At 48.7% G+C, this 22,477-nt stretch overlaps 1 long non-coding RNA gene across 2 annotated transcripts in view; it reads right to left on the minus strand.

The window, feature by feature from the left end:
• Nucleotides 1-22,477, minus strand: part of LOC129529369 (uncharacterized) — a 93,478-nt gene that overhangs the window by 15,316 nt on the left and 55,685 nt on the right. The window contains exons 1-3 of one of the 2 annotated variants that reach the window (XR_010132426.1): nucleotides 11,678-11,792; nucleotides 7,298-7,659; nucleotides 1,867-2,989 (exon numbers count right to left, since the gene is read on the minus strand). This is a non-coding gene — a long non-coding RNA (uncharacterized lncRNA). Of the gene's footprint in view, nucleotides 1-1,866; nucleotides 2,990-7,297; nucleotides 7,660-11,677; nucleotides 11,793-22,477 lie in introns of those variants that run through there. The other variant, XR_008674867.2, reaches the window with a different exon arrangement.

The following is a 22,477-nucleotide window of genomic DNA, read 5'->3' on the forward strand; positions in this document are numbered from 1 at the left end:
TCGGTTTATCTACATGAAGCCTGGCACTCTAAAATTTCCAAAGGATATGGAGTTGCTTTGTGACCTTTTGCAACTTCCTTTCTTTGCAAACCAAAAAAAGGTGTCCATCCTTCAAGCAGTCAGTTAGGTGGTTGATAAATACCCGAGTTCTAAGAAAGAGGATTACCAAGGGAAGAGATAACTTCTGCACCTCCTCACAAGAGTACAGTGTGCTTGGGATCCTAATTTCTGAAACTGGGTCTTCCATTTCTAAGTCATTCTAATGGCAGATATTATGAAAATATTCTCACTCCCCCACATCGCTCAGAATCTTCTTGTCATCAGATAATGTCTCATAGAGGAAGGAGTCATTTTCTGGGAGCTCTAACCACAAAAAAACATCTGGAGCCTTCTTAGAATCCAGGGTTAAAGGTCAGGGTGACTGGAACATTTGGGATGGTCACATCGTTCCTCTCCTAGCTTTACGTCAGGGAAACGTGGTACCACAGTGTGATTCGGTACCACAGTGTGATTCAGGGCTACGTGTGACATCAACCCGCATGCTCTGGGGGCACGAGTGTGCCCTCATTAAAAACAAGCCCTCAAGAGATGAGAACCAATCTTTGGAGACACCAGCATTAAATGCCAGGAGCTTGGCGGTTGGCTGTAGGAATTTCCCAAACAGCAACATCTGTTACTAAGGAAACGACAATATCACTGCAATCCTCTAGCAGCTACTGTTTTACGGCACGGACCAGAGAGACAATAGTCCTGCACCTGCTCACTCACTCTGTCCTCCCAGCAGCCTTGCCAGGGATATGTGTATGACATCCTCAGCACACCCTCGGATGTGATATTGTGTGAATCAGCCCATTCCTCAGATGAGGAGACTGAGGCAGCTGGGAAGTGTATCCTGCTTGGGTCACATAGTGAGTGAGGGGCAGAGCTGTGACGACGAAGGTCTCCCACTCCAGCCTCCTCCGTAGAGCCCTGTCCACGGCATTGAGGCCAACCCTCACACCCGCTGGGTGGCTGTTTCTCAGAGTGTTTCCATCGGTTTCCTCAGCTCTGCAGACCCGGCCTCCTCCACTTCCTCCCTTGCCTTTATCTCTCCAGCACATGCCCACAAAGAGGAAAAAGGCCACCGCAGTAAGCCAAGCTGTCTGTCCAGCATGGACCGTGGGCTGACACCACGTCAGGCCTCCTCTTGAACCTATTCCCTACAGAGGCCTTGCCAGCAGCCACAGAGCCTTGAGCAGGAAGCGGGCGGAGGGGGGGGGAAGGCGGGGGGGCGCAGGGGGGCAGGGGGAGTGGCAGGAGGGTGGGGGAGTGGCAGGAGGGTGGGGGAGTGCCGAGGCTGGGCCATCACCCTGCCAGATGCTGGAAGGCACTTGCTTTTATGCTTTCAGAGGCAGGTCCCTGGAAGAAGGTCTCCCCAGCTGTATGCATTTCCTAGGGCTGCTATAAAAATGACCACAAACTAGGTGTTAATTCTTTTGTTCTTAAAACAACAGAAATTTATCCTTTCATAGTTCTGGAGGGCAGAAGTCTGGCAACAAGGCAGTGGCAGGGCCACGCTCCCCTGAAGGCTCAGGGAGGAACCTTCCCTGCCTGTCCCAGCCACCATCCTCGGCATTCTTTGGCCGTGGCTGCACCGCCCTCATCTCTGCCTCTAGCTTCACGCGGCCTTCTCCCTGTGTCTCTCTCCCCTTCCTAGAAGGAGAGCAGGCATTGGATTTGGGGTCACTCTAATTCACTATGACCTCATCTTGACTTAACATCTGCAAAGACCCTGCTTCTAAATAAAGCCACATTCTGAGGTTCTGGTTAGACATGAATTTGGGGGGGGGACATTATTCAATCCACTTAGCAATGTCGTGTACTCACCTCCTCTGCCAGGCCTCTCCGGCAAACAAGCAGGAGTCTACCTGTCACCTTCCAACTCAGGAAGGTGGGGCTTGGGTCCCAGCTTCCCGCTTCCTGCCCCCATCCCTCAGCTTTTTCTTTTAGTGCAAGCGTCTAGTCCTTCTGTTGATACCGACGCAAATAGCCAAGACCCTTCCATTCGTGTAAGAGCCCATCTTCTTCCACCACTAAAGAACTCTTGGCTTAGTAGAACATAAATGACTTAAATTGTTTTGGTGTATTTACATGAGGCCTGGCACTCTAAAATTTCCAAAGGATATGGATTAGTGGATGGGATGGGGGGATGAAAGGACATCAAGTTTGACTCCATCCATACTTGGGGAACAACTGCAAAGTTTCCTGGGGTCTATGTAGGCTGGAAAAGACATGGTCCCAAAGTTACACAGCCTTCATTTCTCAGAGATTCAGTCTTGCACAGAATGTCAGGCAACCCGTTTTCCAACTTCAGGTTTCTAAGTCAATTTCTTCTCAAGTTGTATGCATCTATCTATTGGAAAGTCCTGCAGCTGGGGTCGGACGTCCTGGCTGAGCTTCAGGACTTTATCACATTGGGTGAGCCCATGGGTCCTCAGTCAGAGATTCCACGGTAACATATAGAGAGATGAGGGTAGAAACGTAGCTCACTGTGGCAACCCCGTGACCACCAATGGGGACCGCCACAGTGAGAGTGCTTCCCAAGCTCCACGAGCCACCCAACCCTTCCTGGTCAGATCAGATCACCCCAAATGACTGTGGAGATGCACTCAGTGGGTCAGAAAGGCAAGTGGGTAAGAGCAGATCACAGCCCTCCAAGAGCAACGTTCTCTAGGAAGGAATGATCCAGAGAACAGAGTGAGTGTCAGATGACTTGGGAGAGACACTGTTCCGTGTAGTTGAGGAGATTCAAGATTTAAACTTGAAGAGCTGAATCAAGTATGAAATGGGGCTTCTGTTTTTCCACTGGGTTTATTCAAACAGTAGGTCCCCTGCTTCTTCCAGCCCTTTCTGTGGTCGAAAGACATCATCGGTCATGTACTTTCTGTTTCCTCTGTCCTGCTGGCCCCCAGGTTCCAGGGAATCCTTCTGCCCTCCAGCAAGATGACACCTGATGAAAAAAAAAGAATATCAAGTCAGTTCAAGCTGTGTGCATCTCCACAGCACAGCTAGCTGCCCCAGGGGACTGCTCAACTCACTTTGTACTTGAAACATTTCTTTTTTTAACCTAAACTAAATTTAGGAGCTAGCCAACAGAATAGAATAACAGGAAAACTCACGCCAAAGCCCTGGCACCTCCCACCCTGTCCCACCCAGCTTCCAGCTTCCTCTTTCCTCAGCCAAGAACCCTGACAGCCTGACCCTGCCGGCAGAAGGTCCTGTATTTCCCAGCAGCTGATGGCGAAGATTCAGAGCCTCACACTGGAGCCCACCCTGCAGAGCTCCTTCCAGCTAAGGAACAGGGGCCAGAGAGCTGTGCACAGCCCACGGCCCCTCACAGAGGGGGATCCCAGGCAGAAAAGGACTCAAGATCCAAATCTGGCCATTCACAATCCCCTTCCTGCATTTACTTCCTCATTACGCTTACAAGTATAGAGAGAACAGAATCGTTTCTGTTTCAGCATAATGTTTGTTAGACAGGTTGTACTCCACGGGTGTGAATTTTCTAGAAAAATGTTTCCATTTTATATTTCCATTCAGTTGACAATATAAATTTTAAAAATTAGTCTACTTTCATAAATTCACAGTTGAAAGACAGTTTTGTAGAATAAGACTAACACAGTATTTTACAAATGAGAAGAGAACCCATTGTTTTTCCCCCTTTAAATGGGATCTAAGCATTACTCAAATTTGGAAGAGAGAAAAAAAGCAGCATTAGAATAGAATCGATAATCCAGTGGTCCTCAAGGTGTGCTCTTGGGGCCAGCAGCGTCAGCATCACCTGGGAGCTTGTTAGAAATGCAAACTCCTGGGCCTCACCCAGATCTTCTGAATCAGAACTCTGAAATCCGTGTTTTAACACGCCCTGCAGGGAATTCCGACACAACCTAAACCTGAGAACCGCTGTTGCAATCTAATGAATATTCAAATTGTTATGCTAGAACCTGGAATTCTAGCATCTCTTAGCACATATTTTTAATTGAACCTAGGGCGTTTCTGCACATATTTTCACCTGTCACCTATTTCCCTTTGGAATGGGTCCCTTTGACCTATTACATGATGCCTCAGATCCCAAGAGAGATTTCAGCACAACTCCTGGAGTTGCTGTATGATGGAGTAACTACAATTCACAGGGTTTGCACCATTCGCTGAGCAGGTACCAGACACCAGGCACTGCACAAATTCATTTAATCCTCCCAACAACCGATGGGATTTAAAATAACAAACTAAAAAAAAAAAAAACCAACAACAAAAAACACTCTATTAACTTCATTTCACGGATGAGAAAACTGAGGCCCAGAGAAGTTAAGCATCTTGCCCAAGGTCACACAGCTGATTGGGACAGAGTTAGAGCTGGAGCTCACGTTGCCTGGTCCCCATACTCACAAGATGTTGACCCTGCAGGAAAGAAAAATTATCTGGGATGCTTTCTAGAACAGGATAGACATCTAAACCTCTAGGGACTTCAGAGGCAATGAAGTCCACTCCTCTATTTCACAGACGAACATACTAAGGCCCAGGGGTCTTACAGGGCAATGGTACAGGGTCCCCCAGCTGGCTGCAGCAGAACCAGGACAACCCTGAGGTCTACCATACTGTACTCTTCACTTAGAAAAGCCACAGGCCCTGGGTGGCAGATGGAGAGGACAGGGCTTAGGTCACGCGTCCACAAGCACTTGGCCCACTTCAAAAGCTTTCACGGTTCCCAAAATGCAAGAACTAGAGGCCTGACCTCATGTGAACAAAGCATTTTTGAATTCTAATTAATAATGAGCCACATAATTATCTTCTTTGGAGGAGCATATTTAACAGGAATAACTCCAGCGCTAATAAATCAGTTTTTTCTAAGGAAGTCACGACTTTTCCCACCTTGTCACCTCAGACAGGATTTCTGCTCTAAGCTGTCTGAGCCTGTTCCTGGTTTCTATGAGGCAGAGAAGCCAGACTGTGCTGGTGGAAACCTCTCTCTTTTTTTCTTTTTCTTCCTCCGCCACCCTGTTGCTTGTTTTCAGGTGCTCTTGGCCCCCCGACCCTGCTCCCGTCTGTGTGTCTTCTGCTTTTACAAAGGGTGAGTTTCCACTGTTTCTTCTGCAATGCTCAAACATGATTGGCGTCCACCCCTCTCCCTGTGTCCGGAACTGGTGTTTGAGCCTTAACCATTTCCACAGCCTTGACTGTTTTTCCCTAACAAAATATACCTTTGAATAAATGGCCTTATTGTGCCACCACCTTGGCCTCTTGAATGACAGTTTCTCCTCATGTGATTACCGTGTAGCTTTCACTGGAGATTTGTTTTTCCCAAAACAGCCTCTGGGATAAAACCCCTCTGGCCCTGCTGTGGGGTCACTGGTAGCAACATGCCTGCCTCGTGCCCACTTCCACACAAGGCATGGGGCCATCAGCCATCATCCCAGCCCTCCAAGAGGCCTTGTAAATTCCCTGGGAAGACAAGGCATATGCTGAATTCAGGAATATAATGCATCATTCAGTAACTTCAGTAATCCCCATCCTGGGGGAGCCACAGACCGGGGGTGAGAAATCACAGAATTACGACAAGGTGTCTGGGAACTCAGGTGTCCAACAAGCATTGTCTGAAATCTGAACAAATCTGATTGACTGTTTTGCAATAAATATGTAGGTGCTATTAAGGCTAGCAAAACCCCAATTGCCTTAAAAGGGTCAATAATTTATTTATAACACCTATTTGACAATAGTTATTTTCTCAACCAACAAATACCAACCTATCCCATGAGTCTTTAAGAAGTGTTGACATTACAAAGGACCCTTATTCCAAAACACCGGGAACCCCTGATCCAAGCAGTGTGTGTCCTGGGAGGTGAAGATATGGGGGTCACCTCCGCAGGGCCTGGGGAAAGGCTCTTTGTGGGGAGGGGCTTCTCACCTGCTTTTGTACAGGCAGTGGGGTGGCAGTGGGACTTAGGTAAGTGGGCAGTGAGTGGGCAGGGCCCACGTTCCCCAAAGGCAAGAGACTGTGGAGGTGTGGGGGAAGAAACAGTCTGACCTCAGCTTTTGTTGTGTCCTCCCTGCACTTTCTTACTAGCAGCTGGAGGTCAGAAAAGGGTGTTTGTTCAGGGCTGCTTGAGTGGGTAACGAGCTGAACCTCTCTGAACATGGCTTCCTCTTCACAGCCTCCAGCACCCATGACCTGGCTCACTCCCCTCCTGGCCAGCCAAGACCGGTCAGTTGGAAATACAGCCCCCAGAGCCAAGGCTGACGCTGGCCCAAGGCACTGGCTGTGTGTTCCACTCCAGCCCTGTTGGGCCAGTGCCTCCAGTAAGGAAAAGAGACTTGCTCCGTGGAGCTTCCAATGTGTTTTGGGGTAGGAGGTAGGGATTTGGAGAGGAAGTTGGATCACCTAAAATGCTGACAAACAGATGTACCTTTGCACAAACAATGCCAACATGCTGGCAGGATTAAAGTCATTCTTGTTGCTGTGAAACCATTTTGATTATATAAATAAAATAGTGCATCCCCATTGCTGACCTCCAAGATAAGGAAAGCTTGCCCCACATCCATAAAATAAGAATATTCTTTTGAACTAGCCACACCTAGAGGCTGGCTGTCAGGGCTCCTGAGGGGCCCTACTGGAATCAGAAGCCATCCTAGCCGGCTTCTGTGCCCTCATTCCTGATGCAGCCTCTTCCTGGGGGGATAATTGAGAAAACCCAACGCGGATCAGGCCCTGGTCTCCACTGGCTCCCTGACCTTGCAGCCAGGGCTACTATCCTGAGTCTTAAGGCTCAGTGGCACCAGTAGCTTTACCTCCAACAGCCAGACCCCGCTCCCAGTTTCAATCCTTGCTCCTCCCCATGGCTTCCAGGATGGACCCAAGCTCCGGAGAGATGTGCAAAGCCCTCCCAGCTCTGGCCTGCTGGCCTCCCAGGCCACGACCACATACACCCTCTCTCCTGCCACCCCCAGGCCTCCCTCCAGCTCCCCTAGCCAGGCTTCCCTAGCCGGTGTCCCAGGAGCCCGGCCACTTCATCTGTGCCGCTGCTGTTGCACAAGTTCCTGCCCCCTTTGCTCCTGGTGTACACACCCTCAGCCTTTGCATTCCATGTTCATCTACCCCTTGGTCACTCCACAACTCTTTGTGGCCCTGCCCTGGGGTGGGTGCTGGGGGTTATTGAAGAAGACAGAGGCTCTGGGGTCTCATGATGCTTATGATCTATTCTACTAGAGAGAAGCTGAACAGTTATGCATGTTGCTATTTAGTGACAACTGGTATCAGCGCTACCTCGGAAAAGAAGGCTGAATGCAGGAAGAGGATGCCAGGCTGGGGCACTGAGGAAGAGGTGGCGTGTGGCCCACAGGAAGGCATGAGGGGCTGTCCTTCTGGAACAGGAAGTAGAACATTCTGAAGGGCGTGTCACACGTTCTTCAAGCTCACTCTGCCAGCCACTGGAGAACGGACATAATGGAGCCAACGATGGCACCAGGAAGTCACGGGGGCAGTGTTTGCTGTTGTCCAGGTAGGAGATGGTGATGGGTGCCCTGTCCCGGGGGGAAGTTGTGGAGGCTGATCCAAGTGCACAGAACAACTCTGTGCTGTAGGAGAGGAAGGGGGTATATCCTTCAGAATTCTCCAGGAAACTTAACCTAGAAGACATAGACAGATAGAGATGTATTACAACGAATTGGCTTGCGTGATTATGGAGGCAGAGAAGTTCCAAGATCTGTGGTCAGCAAGCTGGACACCCAGGAGAGCTGAGGGTACAGTTCCCATCTGAGTTCAAAGGCCTGAGAACCAGGAGAGCCCAGAGTGTAGGTTCCAGTCCAAAAGCTGCAGGCTCAAGACCCAGGAAGAGCTGGTGTTTCAGTCCTAGTCCAAAGGCAGGAAAAAGCCCATGAGCTAGCTCGAAGGCCGGCAGGCAGGAGGAATTCTCTCTTACCTGGGGGAGGGCCAGCCGTGTTCTACTCAGCTCGGGACCCTCAGCTGATCTCATGAGGCCCCCCACACTGGGGAGGACAATCTACTTTGCACACTCATCACCTTAAGTGATAAACTCATCCAAAAACAGCCTCACAGAAATGCCCGGAATCAGGTTAAGCCAAATATCTGGGCACCCCATGCCCCAGTCAAGTTGCCACATAGAATTATTCATGGCAGGGAGTTATGGAGGTTCTGAGAAGCAGTGTGGGGAGGTGGGTGCAGGATGTGCAGACACACACACAGGTGTGGAGCTCAGACGAGAAGAACGAGCAGGGGTACAGCCAGGGAAGTACAGACATATGGAGGTTACTGGGGCCCCGGGAGGCCATGGAGGCCCTAAAGGAAACAGGCTGGAGTTCAAGGCACATCCAGGACAGAGCCCTGAGAACCCCCAAAGACCCCACTGCTGGAAGTTTGAGCAGATCGGAAGGTGCTGGAGGTAAAAGCACCTGGGAAGGGGCTGGCATGGGACTGGCCCAGATGGGTCAGAGGGACCCTGTGCAGTGGGGCTCTGCACCCAGTGCACCTACCACTGACCCCTCATGCACCTGCCCATTCACCCAACAGTACAATTCGAGGAGCGAGTGAGAAAATCCTCATCTCCAGCTACCTGTCACCCTACCCCTAGCTTCCCTAATCTCATTTAAGGAAAAGCAAACCAATTTCCTTTATAGAATGTGCCTGTAAGGCAACGTGACACACAGCTTACAGCAGCCACCAGCAGACTTCACTCATGCCATAAGTGGCGCCCTCTGCCACACTCTTGTCCTCAGAAGCCCTGAGCTCACCGCACAGGGCACCTCAAGATGGGAGGGGAGCGCCTGTTCCACTGACAAAGTTAGATGAGTAAGACACCTGCTGCAACCTCACCCCTCACACACACACACACTCACACACACTCACATTCATGCTCACACTCACGCTAACACTCATGCTCACATTCACACTCATGCTCACACTCACAAACACTCACACTCATGCTCACACTCACGCCTGCACACTCACTCATACACACTCTCACTCACTCTGGTGTCCACACTCTCAGGCTGATGTTCACCAACATACACATATGCATTCACATGCACACATACACACACATACATGAACACCTGCACATATACTCACTCTCACTCACATATGCTCACATACACTCATGTATACACAATCACACTCACTTTCCCAATACACACATACACATTCTCATTCATGTACCACATGCACACACACACATGCACATGCAAATGCTCATTCACACACACCACATGCACACATGCACACTCTCACTCACACACATTCACACACACCACATGCAAACACACCACATGCACACTCTCAAATTCTCACACACATTCACATGCACATCACATGCACACACACGCACAATCTCAAACGCTCACACACATTCACACACCCCACATGCACACTCAAACTCTCACATTCACACACACATCACATGCACACACACATGCTCACATTCACACACCCCACATGCACACACTCCTCACACATCCCCATGTTTCCGGCCACACCTGCCATTCCATACCCATTCCCTGTGGCCTGAGAGCCTGTCTGCAGGAGAAGGGGCCTACCCCAGTGCACAGGGAGTGAGGGAGGCTCAGAAGGCCAAGCCATCAGCAGACCATTTAGGGGACCCTTCCAAAGCAGCGGCTCATCATAGAAGTGGCAGTGAAACGCAGGATAAATGGAGTGAGGAGGTGAGGCAGACACTAAAGAGAGGCACTAAAGGGAGACACGTTTCATAGGAGGCTCTGCTGCCTCAGGGAAACACAGCAGAAGGCAGGACCAGGGTGCAGCCTGTATTAGTCCATTTTCATGCTGCTGACAAAGACATACCCAAGACTGGGTAATTTATAAAGAAAAGAGGTTTAATGGACCCACAGTTCCACGTGGCTGGGGTGGCCTCACAACCATAGCAGAAGGCAAAAGTCACATCTTACATGGCGGCAGGCAAGAAAGAGAATGAGAACCACCCCTTTTTCTTGTTTTTTTTTTTTTTTTTTTTTTTTGAGACAGAGTCTCGCTCTATCGCCCAGGCTGGAGTGCAGTGCTGCGATTTCAGCTCACTGCAAACTCTGCCTCCTGGGTTCACGCCATTCTCCTGCCTCAGCCACCAGAGTAGCTGGGACTACAGGTGCTCGCCAACATGCCCAGCTAATTTTTCCTTTCTTTTCTTTTTTTAGTAGAGATGGGGTTTCACCATGTTAGCCAGGATGGTCTCCATCTCCTGACCTCGTGACCCACCCACCTTGGCCTCCCAAAGTACTGGGATTACAGGCGTGAGCCACTGCGCCCGGCCTGGTTTCCCCTTATAAAACCATCAGATGGCATGAGACTTATTCACTGCCACTAGAACAGTAAGGGGGAAACTGCACCCATGATTCAATTATCTCCCACTGGGTCCCTCCCACAACACATGGGAATTATGGGAGTACAATTCAAGATAAGATTTGGGTGGGGACACAGCCAAATCATATCACAGCCCTCCACTGTCAGGTGCCTGGCACTGTACAGACGTGGGAATCCAGGCAGGATTCTCTGCCTGAACCTCTCTCATGAAGACAAGGAGGGAACACACAGCAGGCAAATCCCAGGCACAAGCCAGGTCGTGACTTTGTGCCCCTAGTGAAAGAAGGAGCTGATCATTTCATTCATTGTGAGGCAGTCTATGTGCAAACAACATGTGAGCACCATGATTGGCAGTGCTTTAAGACTTCTATAAATTAATATTCAAAATTGAAAATAATCAGATTAGATTATTTTGGATTTGGACTTTTTGAATTCATTTCTCTAGCATTTTCATTTCACATATTTTTTAAACTTTTAATATTGAGAGAAGTATGAGCCAATTATCTTTTTCAGGCAATCACAGTATTGGCGTTGTGTCTCAGCAGGCCGGGGGTTGGGGCCCTGGATTCAAAGCATCCATCTGAACACATTGTCACCCATGCATCCTGAGAGAGACAGCTTCATGGAGTGGAGGTGTGTGGCCTGGAGGCCCCAAGTAGGCCACCAGGCACGTTTTCCACGAAAACCGAAACTTCTGACGGGATTACTAACATTGGGAGATTTCCGTTTCTTGGACGCCAGTGGAGGGGCTGCACCAACCTTAAAAGAAATCATGTGAGCCTCCACGAATCAGCAAACAAAGGAGAAATTAAGGTTCTGCCCACTTTTGTGGTTTTTGCTTTTCTGGAAAGTTTACGTTGTGCATCCTTAAGTCATTACGTAACACTGTATTAATAAGCAGTTGACTCAGAACTCCAGAGGGCTTCTGAGCTGGTGAAGTCCATTCATGTTACTAAGTTTATTCTTCCTCCCAGAATAAAATCTTCCATCTTCTCTGAGTTAGGCCTTCCTCATCAGAACCATTTCTTTTCTCATTCAGCTCTCTGAGGTTTTCTACTTATCATCCAACTGTAGTATCCACTGATAAATTACACGGATTCACAATCCAGCCACTTACTTTGTTTCCTCCTAACATTTGGAATAAGCTACTTCCTGCACCAGAGCCTCTGTCTGTCATGCCTTTACCAGATCTTATTTTGGGGGGCTGACCAGTTGCCTAAACCCACATGCACCCTCTCACCTGGGTTCTCAAGAACTTCTATTTTGGACATCCACCAAAAAAAAAAAAAAATCTTGTTAAGTAAGATGAACACTTACCTGATGGCAGAAGCCTGTTGTGCTCATCCAAACTTTGAGATAACCAGGGTTCCTGGAATCTAAATCTTCCTATATAAAATAGCAGAGTAGCCGATCAGATAAGAGTCAGACAAGTAAGGTTCAACTTTGGAATCAATAAATGGGGCTGGACGCAGTCATTCACCTACATTCAAACAGCAAATAGGCTGGGTGTGGTGGCTCACATCTGTAATCCCAGCATTTTGCGAGGCAGAGGCAGGCAGATCACGAGGTCAGGAGTTTGAGACCAGCCCGACCAACATGGTGAAACCCCATCTCTACTAAAAATACAAAAATTAGCCAGGTGTGGTGGCCTGCTCCTGTAATCCCAGCTACTCAGGAGGCTGAGGCAGGAGAATCACTTGAACCCGGGAGGCAGAGGTTGCAGTGAGCCAAGATCACACCATTGCACTCCAGCCTGGGCAACAGAGCGAGACTCCGTCTCAAAAAAAAAAAAAAAAAAAAAAACAACCAGCAAATACCTGTGAACAGCCACCTGGGCTTTGCTGAAAGGTTCTCCCATTTCTGATGAGGGTTTGTCTCTTTTTAAAATTTCATGTACCTAAAAAGTGAATTGATCACAAGAGATTGTATCCAAGGAAAGCCCCTCTCCCAGGAATGTTAAGGGGAGAAATAAATTTGAACGTAGAGCTGCGGGCTCCTGGGGAAGGAAGTGCTCAGTAAGTATAGTACAAGGCAGCATGACACTAATATGAGGCTGAGGTGACTCTGTAACCACTGGCTGACTACAGTATCAACATCCATACAAAGACAGATTAAAGGAGGACACACATGGCCTGCCCTCAAGCTCATTCACAGCCCACCAAATCAACTCTTTGTTCAGCTTCTTGACTTTTCACAGTCTGCTGGCTTCAAGATGTTTTCCCTGGCCTTCTTCCAATGCCTCTTCCCTAATCCCAGGTAACATTACTGAGGGGGGTTACTCATTTGATATATATGTAAGTTATTTGAGAAAGTTTATTAAGGCACAGTGGCTCACGCCTGTAATCCCAGCACTTTGGGAGGCCAAGGTGCGTGAATTACAAGGTCAGGAGTTCAAGACCAGCCTGGCCAAGATGGTGAAACACCGTCTCTACTAAAAATACAAAAATTAGCAGGGCATGGTGGTGAGCGCCTGTAATTCCAGCTACTCGGGAGGCTGAGCAGAGAATTTCTTCAACCTGGGAGGTGGAGGTTGCAGCGAGCCAAGATCGTGCCACTGCACTCCAGCCTGGGTGACTGAGCAAGACTCCATCTCAAAAAAAAAAAATGCTATCCACAAAGTTGGATAAGTACAGAAACATTGTCCCAGGAAATGAAGCCAGTGATTAGGGCAGGGGTTGGCAAGTGTTTTCTGTAAGAACCACATAGTAAATATTTTCGGCTTTTACTGGCCCATTTGGTCTTTGTTGCAACTGCTCAACTCTGCCATCAAAATGCAGGCAACAGCCGTGGATAATATGTAGTGAATGGGCATGAGCATTGTCTTAGTTAATTTTCTGTTGCTTAAAACAGAATGCCTAAAACTGGGTCATTTATAAAGAAAAGGAATTTATTTCTTACAGTTATGGAGGCTGAGAAGTCTCAGGTCAAGAGGCCACATCTGGTGAAGATCCTCTTGCTAGCCAGGACTCTCTGCAGAGTCCTGTGGTGGTTGGTGCAGGGCAACCTGTGGTGAGAGGACTCAAGTCTCACTTCCTCTTGCTACAAAGCCGCCAGTTTCCCTGCCACGGTCTCCCTTCCTCTTCTTACAAAACTGCCAGTTTCCTTGCGATGATCAACCACCAATCCGTTAATGCATTAATCCATTAATCCATGAATAGATTAATCCATTCATGAGGGCAGAGTTCCCATGCCCCAATCACTTCTTAAATGCCCTATCTCTTAATATAGTGACATTAGAGACTAAGTTTCAACATGAGTTTTGGAGAGGACATTCAAACCATAGAAGCGTGTTCTAATGAAACCACGTTTATGGATGCTAAAATGTAAACATATAATTTTCATGTTCCACAAAATATTCTTCTTCTGATGTTTTCCCACACTATTAAAATATAATACTATGACTAGCTTGTGAGCCACATGAAAAGAGGCGGCAGGCTAGATTCGGGCTGTGGGCTGCAGTTCGCTGGCATCTGCTCTAGGGCCACTCTCTCAGTAACAAAAGTATGCATTCGCCTCTAATAACACGCATGTACATGTGACACTACTCAAACAGTGAGCAAGCTGAGACTGAAAAACGTATCAGTTGACACTCCAGAATTTTCTTGCTGAAATCTTTCAGTGGATCATCTTATAAAGTCCTGGGAATGCATGCTGAGGCAACTGACCTAGAAAATGAGATGAGAAACTCCTGTAAGATTGGAGTTTTCTGTTAGCCCACCATCTCCAGAGATTAAAAAATAATCATAAATAATAATAACTGTGGTGCATTCAACATCTCAATCTGAGATGTTTTAGTAAAATGAAGGCATGCTCGCATGTATTCACAAAGCCTAGAGGTGAGAAATAGAAAAGATCTCAGTATTTCAAATCTGAGTAGCGCTGTGCTTGTATCATTCAGCTCAAAATCTGCAGAAGCACTTGGACCAGTTAAAACTGTGCAATGGGGTCAAGAGTTCAAATATTTTATCTCGATCGAGAAGGAGGATGTGGGATGATGTGGGATGCCCTGCATCCTCTCCTCCCTTTTTTCCTGGAGGGTTTGAAGCCATCCCAATTCATTTTTTTCCAAAGTCTGACAATAACTCAGTGGGTCATCCCAGCCTTGGAACGAGCCATTCCTGGATGCCATGTAAATTGTCTATGGGGGATGCCTCCCCAGCTATCTTCTGCAGCCTACATCTGGACCAGTCAATAATCCGAACCCTCAGCTTCCTGGATGTGAATCTTTCCCCAGACTAGCTAAGAACTAGGGGTTGACTCAAGAATGCACTAAACAATTCTTCCCCCACTACCCTGTACCTCCACAATCAAAAGTGTTAGGGGCCAGGCAGGGTGGCTCATGCCTGTAACCCCAGCACTTTGGGAGACGGAGACAGGTGGCTCGCTTGAGCCCAGGAGTTCAAGATCAGTCTGGACAACATGGCGAAACCCTGTCTCTACTAAAAATACAAAAAAATTAGCTAGGCGTGGTGGTGGGTGCCTGTAATCCCAGCTACTCAGGAGGTTGAAGCAGGAGAATCACTTGAATCTGGGAGGTGGAGGCTGCAATGAGCGGAGATCGCACCACTGCACTCCAACTGAGGCAACAGAGCGAGATTCCATCTCAAATAAATGAAGAAATAAAATGAAAATAAAAAAGAGTGTTAGGAATAAAGCCTGTCAAATCATCATTACTGCTCCTAAGCATCTCTGGGTGCTTCTGAAATTGCTGTTAGGCTATTTGCAAGACACTGAACATTCCAGAAAGTGTGCTAGAGCATTGAGAATTTCCCTCAGGGACTGTAGCTGCAGACCTTGCTCTCACATGCAAGGTGACCACGTGGCCTGCACGTTCCAGGACAGTGCCTGCTGCAAACAGTCTACCCCTTTACCTTTTACATAACTGTACTCACCGATCAGGAAAACAGACCTTGGTCAGACAGAAGCGATGGTCATAATTTCTCTGCAGATGGACTTATAACTACATTTCTTCAAATTGCAACAAATGTAAATACAATCAGTCATACACACTCTATGCTACCACCTTCTCCCATTTTAGGGTGTTGAAAGCCCAAATTCATCACGGCTGGGTGGGGCAACTCACACCTGTAATCCCAGCACTTTGGGAGGCCCAGGTGGGGGTGGATCACTTGAGTTTAGGAGTTTGAGACCAGCTTGGGCAACACGGCAAGGCCCCATCTCTACAAAAAAATACAAAAATTAGCCAAGCATGGCGGTGTGCTCCTGTGGTTCCAGCTACTCAGGAGGCTGAGACAGGAGGATTGCTTGAGCACAGGAGGTCGAGGCTGCAGTGAGCTGTGATCACACCACTGCACTCTAGCCTGGGTCATACAGTGAAATCCCGTCTCAAAGGAAAAAAAAAAAAAGTCACATGTGAAAACTTCTGGAGAGTCCAAAGACAAACACCATAGCTCATGGGCCATTAAGACAATCTGTACAAACACTCAATGAACCAATATGAAGACAGAAATCCTGGTGAATTGTATATGTATTCCAGAAGATTAAAATCAGGAAGGCAAAGGAAAATGGAGAGCTGGCACTTGGCACCCATGAAAGACCCACTCTCCCTGCCCTACCAGGTGGCATTTCTCCTTCCCACCCTCAGGATCAGCCTGGCATCAGCGATTATCTCAGCCCACTGAGGCCTGGATGCTGCTGGCTGATTTTTGTCTCTGCAGTCAGGAGCCAACCACAGGCCTCCTGAACCTCCAGCACCCTGGCTCACCCAGGACAACAACACAGATCAACTCCCAAATAAATTCCTCTCTGTTGTCCTGCAATGTGCTAATTGCCCATAATGAGCACATCATAATAATTAAGGATGACTACGCCAAACCTTTGACTGAGGTAGCAATCCTTCACCGACAAATGGCAAGGCCTTTCCTAAATCTTAATTAAAGAGCACACCAGCCACCTGAGCTAAGGCAGAGTTCTCCCACTTTCGAGATGGGGAAAATGGAGGCTCAGGGTGGCAGTTTTCTTATTCTATTCCATAAGGCACACTTGTACATTTTAATTGGTTTAAATTAAGTGCTATACATAACCTATAAGGAGGTTGTTAAATAAATTGCTTAGCCGTTGCAAAGAATGATAGGTAGTTGTAAAAATTCATGTTTTGAAGACATGGGAAAATGCTTGTTATGGAATTTTAAGAGAAATTAAGAAAGATAAGTGTTGTATTTGTAGGACGGTCTTGGTCGAGTGTGAAAATACGCGTGCTGGTGTGTGTTTGTGTGTGTGTATCAAGAGTAGATCATAGTGTTAACACGGGTTCGCAGTTTCTTGGGTGATTCAAGATGAATTTTCATGTTTTCTATACTTTTTTGTCATTTCCAGATTTTCTACAACAAACATTTAATCTTTTATAATAAGAAAAAGATACATGTTTTAAAGATTTTTAAAGGTATTTTACTTTTTTTAAAAAAAGATATTTTAAAAGACTTTCCTATTCTGTTTTAAATCAGGCCCCTTGGCCCTCCCTTATTAACTCTTTAAATGCATGCAGGACATTCGCTCGGCAGCCCTCTTCTCCTGGGTCACCTGTACTTGGGTTTGTGGTGAATTGACAAGCATGTCATCGGGGTGGGACTCCTGCTTCAAGGGATGCCTCCCTGGAATTCACTCAGAGCGGTTGGGAATATCCAGCAAAGTCTGGGGATGCAATGTGGGGCCAAATCCCAGGTCTCCATCCAGAAGCCCCCATGGCCCCTGCTCAGAGTCCATGGAGTGACCTTTGTGGCCACAGCTTTCCAGGAAACGGACGTGTGTGCCGGGCACCTCCTTCTCAGCCCACCCAGCTGTCTGGTGGTCAGCGAGAGGAGAAAAGGCAGCCCCAACATCAAAGACATAGCAACTGCCTGGTGACATCCTCCCTGGCCAGCTGGAGGTGTCAGCTCGAGGCCGGACTCTGTTTCCTGCTGCGAGGGCAGCTGCTTCCCTCTTCCCTTCAACTCAGAGGTGAAAGGTTCGCACCATCCTGCAAACGCCACCCTCCAGCCTTTGACTCCCACACCCTAAACAAAACAGCAACCAGACATCATGAGCCCAAACTGAAACCCACCCCCCACCCCAAGGATGGGCAATGTGGAGAGACCTTTGCCCACCAACAACATTTTCCCACTACACCCCAAAAGGAAGCAGCCATCCTCCCTTAAACGCCTTCCGATCTGACCCTGGATGCTCAGGCCACTTGGCTGTTCCCGGGTGCAGGAGCAGGGACCCTGGGAGGCTCCGCGTTGCTCAATGCCTCTGAGCACAGGCTGACTCTCTTCACAGCAATCTGGGGAATTTGGGCTGTTCTGGGGTGGAGCTGGGGACAACGGTGTGTGTCGGGCAACAGCAGCGGCCTCGACTTGTTCTGGCTTTTGGCTCTGCAGGGAAATCCAGGCAGACTGGGACTGAGGAAGGCTGGGTGGGTGGGCAGGGCTGGTGGACATGGGGAGCAAGGTCGTGGGCCACCCCGTTGACAGACCTCTCCGGGAGAGAAGCCTGTTGGAGCTGGGCCTGGGCGCAAAGGGGGAGAGAGGGTGAGGCGCTCTGGGAGGGAGCCCTGAACACAAGCTGCAGGAGGGGGGAAGGGAGGAGGAAAGGGGACGGGCCTGGGTCCCCCTGTGGAGGGCTGAGCTGGGGACAGGCACAGAGCAGAAAGGAAGCCATCTACCCTTTAAAATGCCTTCAAAAAAATAATCCCAGGACTCCCTTGTACCTTCCAACTTGCCTGTCGGCATCTATTGAGTGTTTTTCGTGTGAAAAACAGTCTGTGCCACGGCAGGCTGGCCAGCTGCGGGGAACCCTCCCATTTGGAGGGAAAATGAAGACTGCAGGATGGTGGAGAGAAACGTGGGGGCCTCCTGGCCAGCCCCCTTTTCCCCGGCTCCAGAAAGCACTATGAGAATTCCTCAAGCCCTCTCATGTTTATAGCTTCTGACCCACACCTGGCTGGTCTTCCAGGTGGGTCCAGTTCTTTCCTCTCTCCTAGCACCCACCCAGCCCCCAACACGCATCCCCAGGATCCACCAATACCACGCCTCCAACTCCGCCTCTGGCGCCCTTAGGTTCCCTGCGAGGGTTCCTCCGGCATCCGCCGTGGAAGCTGTGGCTCAGGAAAGCCTCATTCACATGCTCGGCAACCGCACACTGGAAAGCAGCCAGCAGCCCCAGGAGCCACACTTCACCTGATCCATCCACAAAATGGGCTGAACGGACCCAAGGCGAGAGAGCCAGGTCCAGCCGCCCAGCTGGCCAGACCTGTGCACTCGCTAGGGCACGATGTCAGTCATAGCCTCGACTGTTGTTAATCCCACAGACAGGTGTCTTTTGGTCCCAAATTTGTGACAGGCACGAATCACGGAGCTGGGAATCTGGAAGACTTGGATTCCCACCTCGCTTCTGGCTCCCGATGCTGTGGAACTACAATTCAGCCTCCACTTCCTCATTTATCAGAAGTTGTTGATGAGATGCCTTGGAAATTCTTGCCAACTGTAAAATCAAAGAGATGGCAAGGACAAACCACGTGCCTTCAGAAACTGCTTCCCCAGGCACCTGCATGCTCACTCTCTTACCCATGTCTCCACCCCTAATCCCTCCAATGCCCCAGGAGGGGGCTGGGTGAGTGTTGGGTGGCAGTGAGGCCCAGTCACCCAGCTGGTGAGCAGGTGAGCCAAGACCACACCCAGGGCCGCCGTCCTACCTCCCAGTCAATCATGCATATGGGAGATAGATAAAGCCCTAAATGCTCATTTGGAGCTGCTTGAGAAGAGAATATAATTCATGGGCCAAAGATACAGAAATGTCTTTCCCAGTGGGAGGCAAGCCGGTGGCACCTGCTCTCCAGGGCCTAACACCCTCATTTCCGCCTCTCCGGTACCTGATGCTATCAGAGGATTGACTCCCTCTAAAGGCCAACCTGAGACCTTTACTTAGCTCAAAATGTGGTTCAGGGAGAGAAACTAACAAAAGGGAATGGGAGTGGGGGGAAGAAAAATCATCTTTTTCTGCCACCAAAGAACAGCTGCAAACATAGAGAACGTGAAGTAGCCGGGAAGTCGTCGTGGCTGGTGTGAATTCAGTCCCAGGGGAATCGGCCGCACTGAAGTGCTGAGCGAATGCTGCCCAGAGAAAGGCAAGCCCAGCGAAAAGGCAGGCCCCTCCCAAGGTCAAGGCTTCCTCGATTCGGAGGCAGCCTTCCATCGCAAACTGCACCCCCGCCCACAGTGTCAGGCTGCAGCGTCAGGAACAAAACCAGCAGCCCAGAGCTGATGAGGCGCAGGCGGTGCCCAAGCCCATGGGAGGGTTAATTAAGGCCGCCCTGAGCTGCATACCTGAGTCTCAACACTTGGGCTGAACTGCAGACCTGAGTGCCGAGGACATGGGGCCAAAAGCCGAGAAGGAATGTGAGGCTGCCCACGCGGCCATCTTGGCCGGCAGCCACGGCTGACCTGGAGGGGTGAAGGCCTGGGATGCCATTCCTCCATAGGAGACTGCATTAGCCAGGGCTGGAGGAACGCCAAGGCCATGACCCACAGAAGCCCATGAGAGGCTGAGGCCCAGCCCGGCCCATCTTCTCAAGCCTGGCTTGACCCCCACCTGTGACATCCTGCTTGGTCCCGGAATCAGTGTGATGTGATCAGGAAAGGCGAATTTCTGCTGTGTATTTGACAGAATATCAACTCAGAGTCCCTGGGGCTGCCACAACAAAGTAACACAAACCAGGAGGCTTAAAACAACGGAAATGTATTGTCTCACCTTTCTGGAGGCAAGAAGTCCAAAATCAAGGCTGCTGTCCCTCTGAGACTCCAGACAGAGCCCCCCTTGCCTCCTCTAGCTTCCGATGGTGACCATCAACCCTTGGCACTCCTCAGCTGGCAGCTGCATCGCTCCACTCTCTGCCTCCATTGTCACACTCCATGTGTGTCTATGTCTCCAAATCACATTTTCCTCTACCTATAAGGACCAGCCATATTACAATGGGATCCCACCCTAATAACCTCCTCTTTACTTGATCACAACCGCAAAGACCCTATCTCAGCATCACTCCAATCTCTGCCTTCATTGTCACAATCCATGTGTGTCTGCGTCTCCACATCACATTTTCCTCTACTTACAAGAACAAGCCATATTAGATTGGGATGCACCCTAATGACCACCTCAACCTGGTTACATCTGCAAAGAGCCTATCTCCAAATAAGGGCTCGTTTCCAAACACCAGGGGTTGGAACTTAAACACATCTTTTTGAGGGACACAATTTGACCCACAACAGAATCCTAACACTCGGGCTCAAAAGAAAGAAAAATGTCACAGCTCAAAAATCTTTATAAAATAAGCATTATTGTTTAAAAATATAGAGAAATAGCCTGAAGATACATCATCTGGAGCTTTCATTTGTTGGACTATTATGCAGTCACTGAAAACTATTATTCAGAGACAATGGGATGAGGTGACAATATATTTCTAACAATCTTAAGTGATACCTATGGTGGTGATGATGTGAAAACGTCACATGAATAATGAGGCCGGGGTGGGGAGATGAAACTGCTGTGGGGGAGTTGGGAGATTATGGACAATTTTTCTCATTATATTTTTTATCTTAAACTTCTTTGTATTTAATATTTATTTATATATTTATTTTTAAATTAATATTAATTAAGTGTATATTTGTATTTAAATATTTTTAAATTAAAAAGAAAGGGGAAAAGGTGAGCTTCAGTTTACACTCAGCGACTATAGGATTTGGGAAGGTATTAACCTCTGCACTCAGTTGTTTTTTTTGTTTTCTTTTGTTTTGTTTTGTTTTGAGACAGAGTCTCACTCTGTCACCCAGGCTGGAGTGCAGCAGCATGCTCTCAGCTCACTGCAACCTCCTTCACCTCCCGGATTCAAATGATTCTCCTGCCTCAGCCTCCCAAGTAGCTGGTGTTACAGGCATGCACCACCATGCCTGGCTAATTTTTTGTATTTTTAACAGAGACAGGGTTTCACCATGTTGGCCAGGCTGGTCTTGAACTCCTGACCTCAGGTGATTTGCCCACCTCGGCCTCCCAAAGTGCTGGGATTACAGGTGTGAGCCACCTGCACCCGGCCTGCACTTAGTTTTCTAAGTGCACATTAGGCGAAACATACATCCCTTCCACCTCTGAGGGCAGCTGGGGTACTGACACAGCTGAAATGAATGTGTTAGGCCATTTTTGCATTGCCATAAAGAAATACCTGAGGCTGGATAACTTTAAAAAAAAAAAAAAAGAGGTTTATTTAGCTCACAGTTCTGCAGGCTGTACAGGAAGTGTGATGCCAGCATCTGCTCAGCTTCTGGGGAGGCCTCTGGGAGCTCTCACTCATGGTGGAAAGCAAGGGGGTGGGGTACACACATCACACTCGAGAGCAGGAGCATGAGAGAAAACGGGAGGTCCCAGACTCTTTTAAACAACCAGATCTCACGTGAAATGAGTGAGAACTCGCTCATCACCAAGGGGATGGTGCTAAGTCATTCATGAGGATCCACCGCCATGACCCAACACCTCCCACCAGGCCCCACCTCCAACATTGGGGATCGAATTTCAGCACGAGATTTGGAAGGGGCGAACATCCAAACAGTAGCAATGTCCTAAGGATACAACCCCCCCACCCCCCGGAGAACTCTATGGCATTCTAATGAAACCATTCACCCTTCATGTTATTACAGAGCAAGGCTGCATTTCCATCATTGTCCTTTTAAATGCTTAAGTGAGCCCAGTTACCAATCAATACTACTGACAACAGGAAGAGGAAAAGAAGGAAGAATCAGCGATACAAAGAGCACAAAGTCAAAGTGAGTCCAACCACTGGACATGGGTGTCACTGGCAGAAACTTCCAGAAGCTTGGTTCAACATTACCTGCCACAGGCTCAACCTTAAGGCTTTGAGCTGCTACAAGAACTCCAAGAATTGTTTCCTGGCACAATTTCACTCATTTGCCAAGTTCTACAGCGTGGGAACCTGCAGAGCCTCCCCATCTCATCACCACTACGTGACCCATTCATTCCACACTGGCCTACGGGGCGTCCATCCAGGGAGGCGTGTAGCTGTGGCCAGGATGCAGCAGAGGACATCTCGGAGTCCCTGCCCTCATGGGTTCCTGGGAC

Source organism: Gorilla gorilla, chromosome 22, assembly GCF_029281585.2.
Source record: "Gorilla gorilla gorilla isolate KB3781 chromosome 22, NHGRI_mGorGor1-v2.1_pri, whole genome shotgun sequence".
NCBI lineage: Eukaryota > Metazoa > Chordata > Mammalia > Primates > Hominidae > Gorilla > Gorilla gorilla.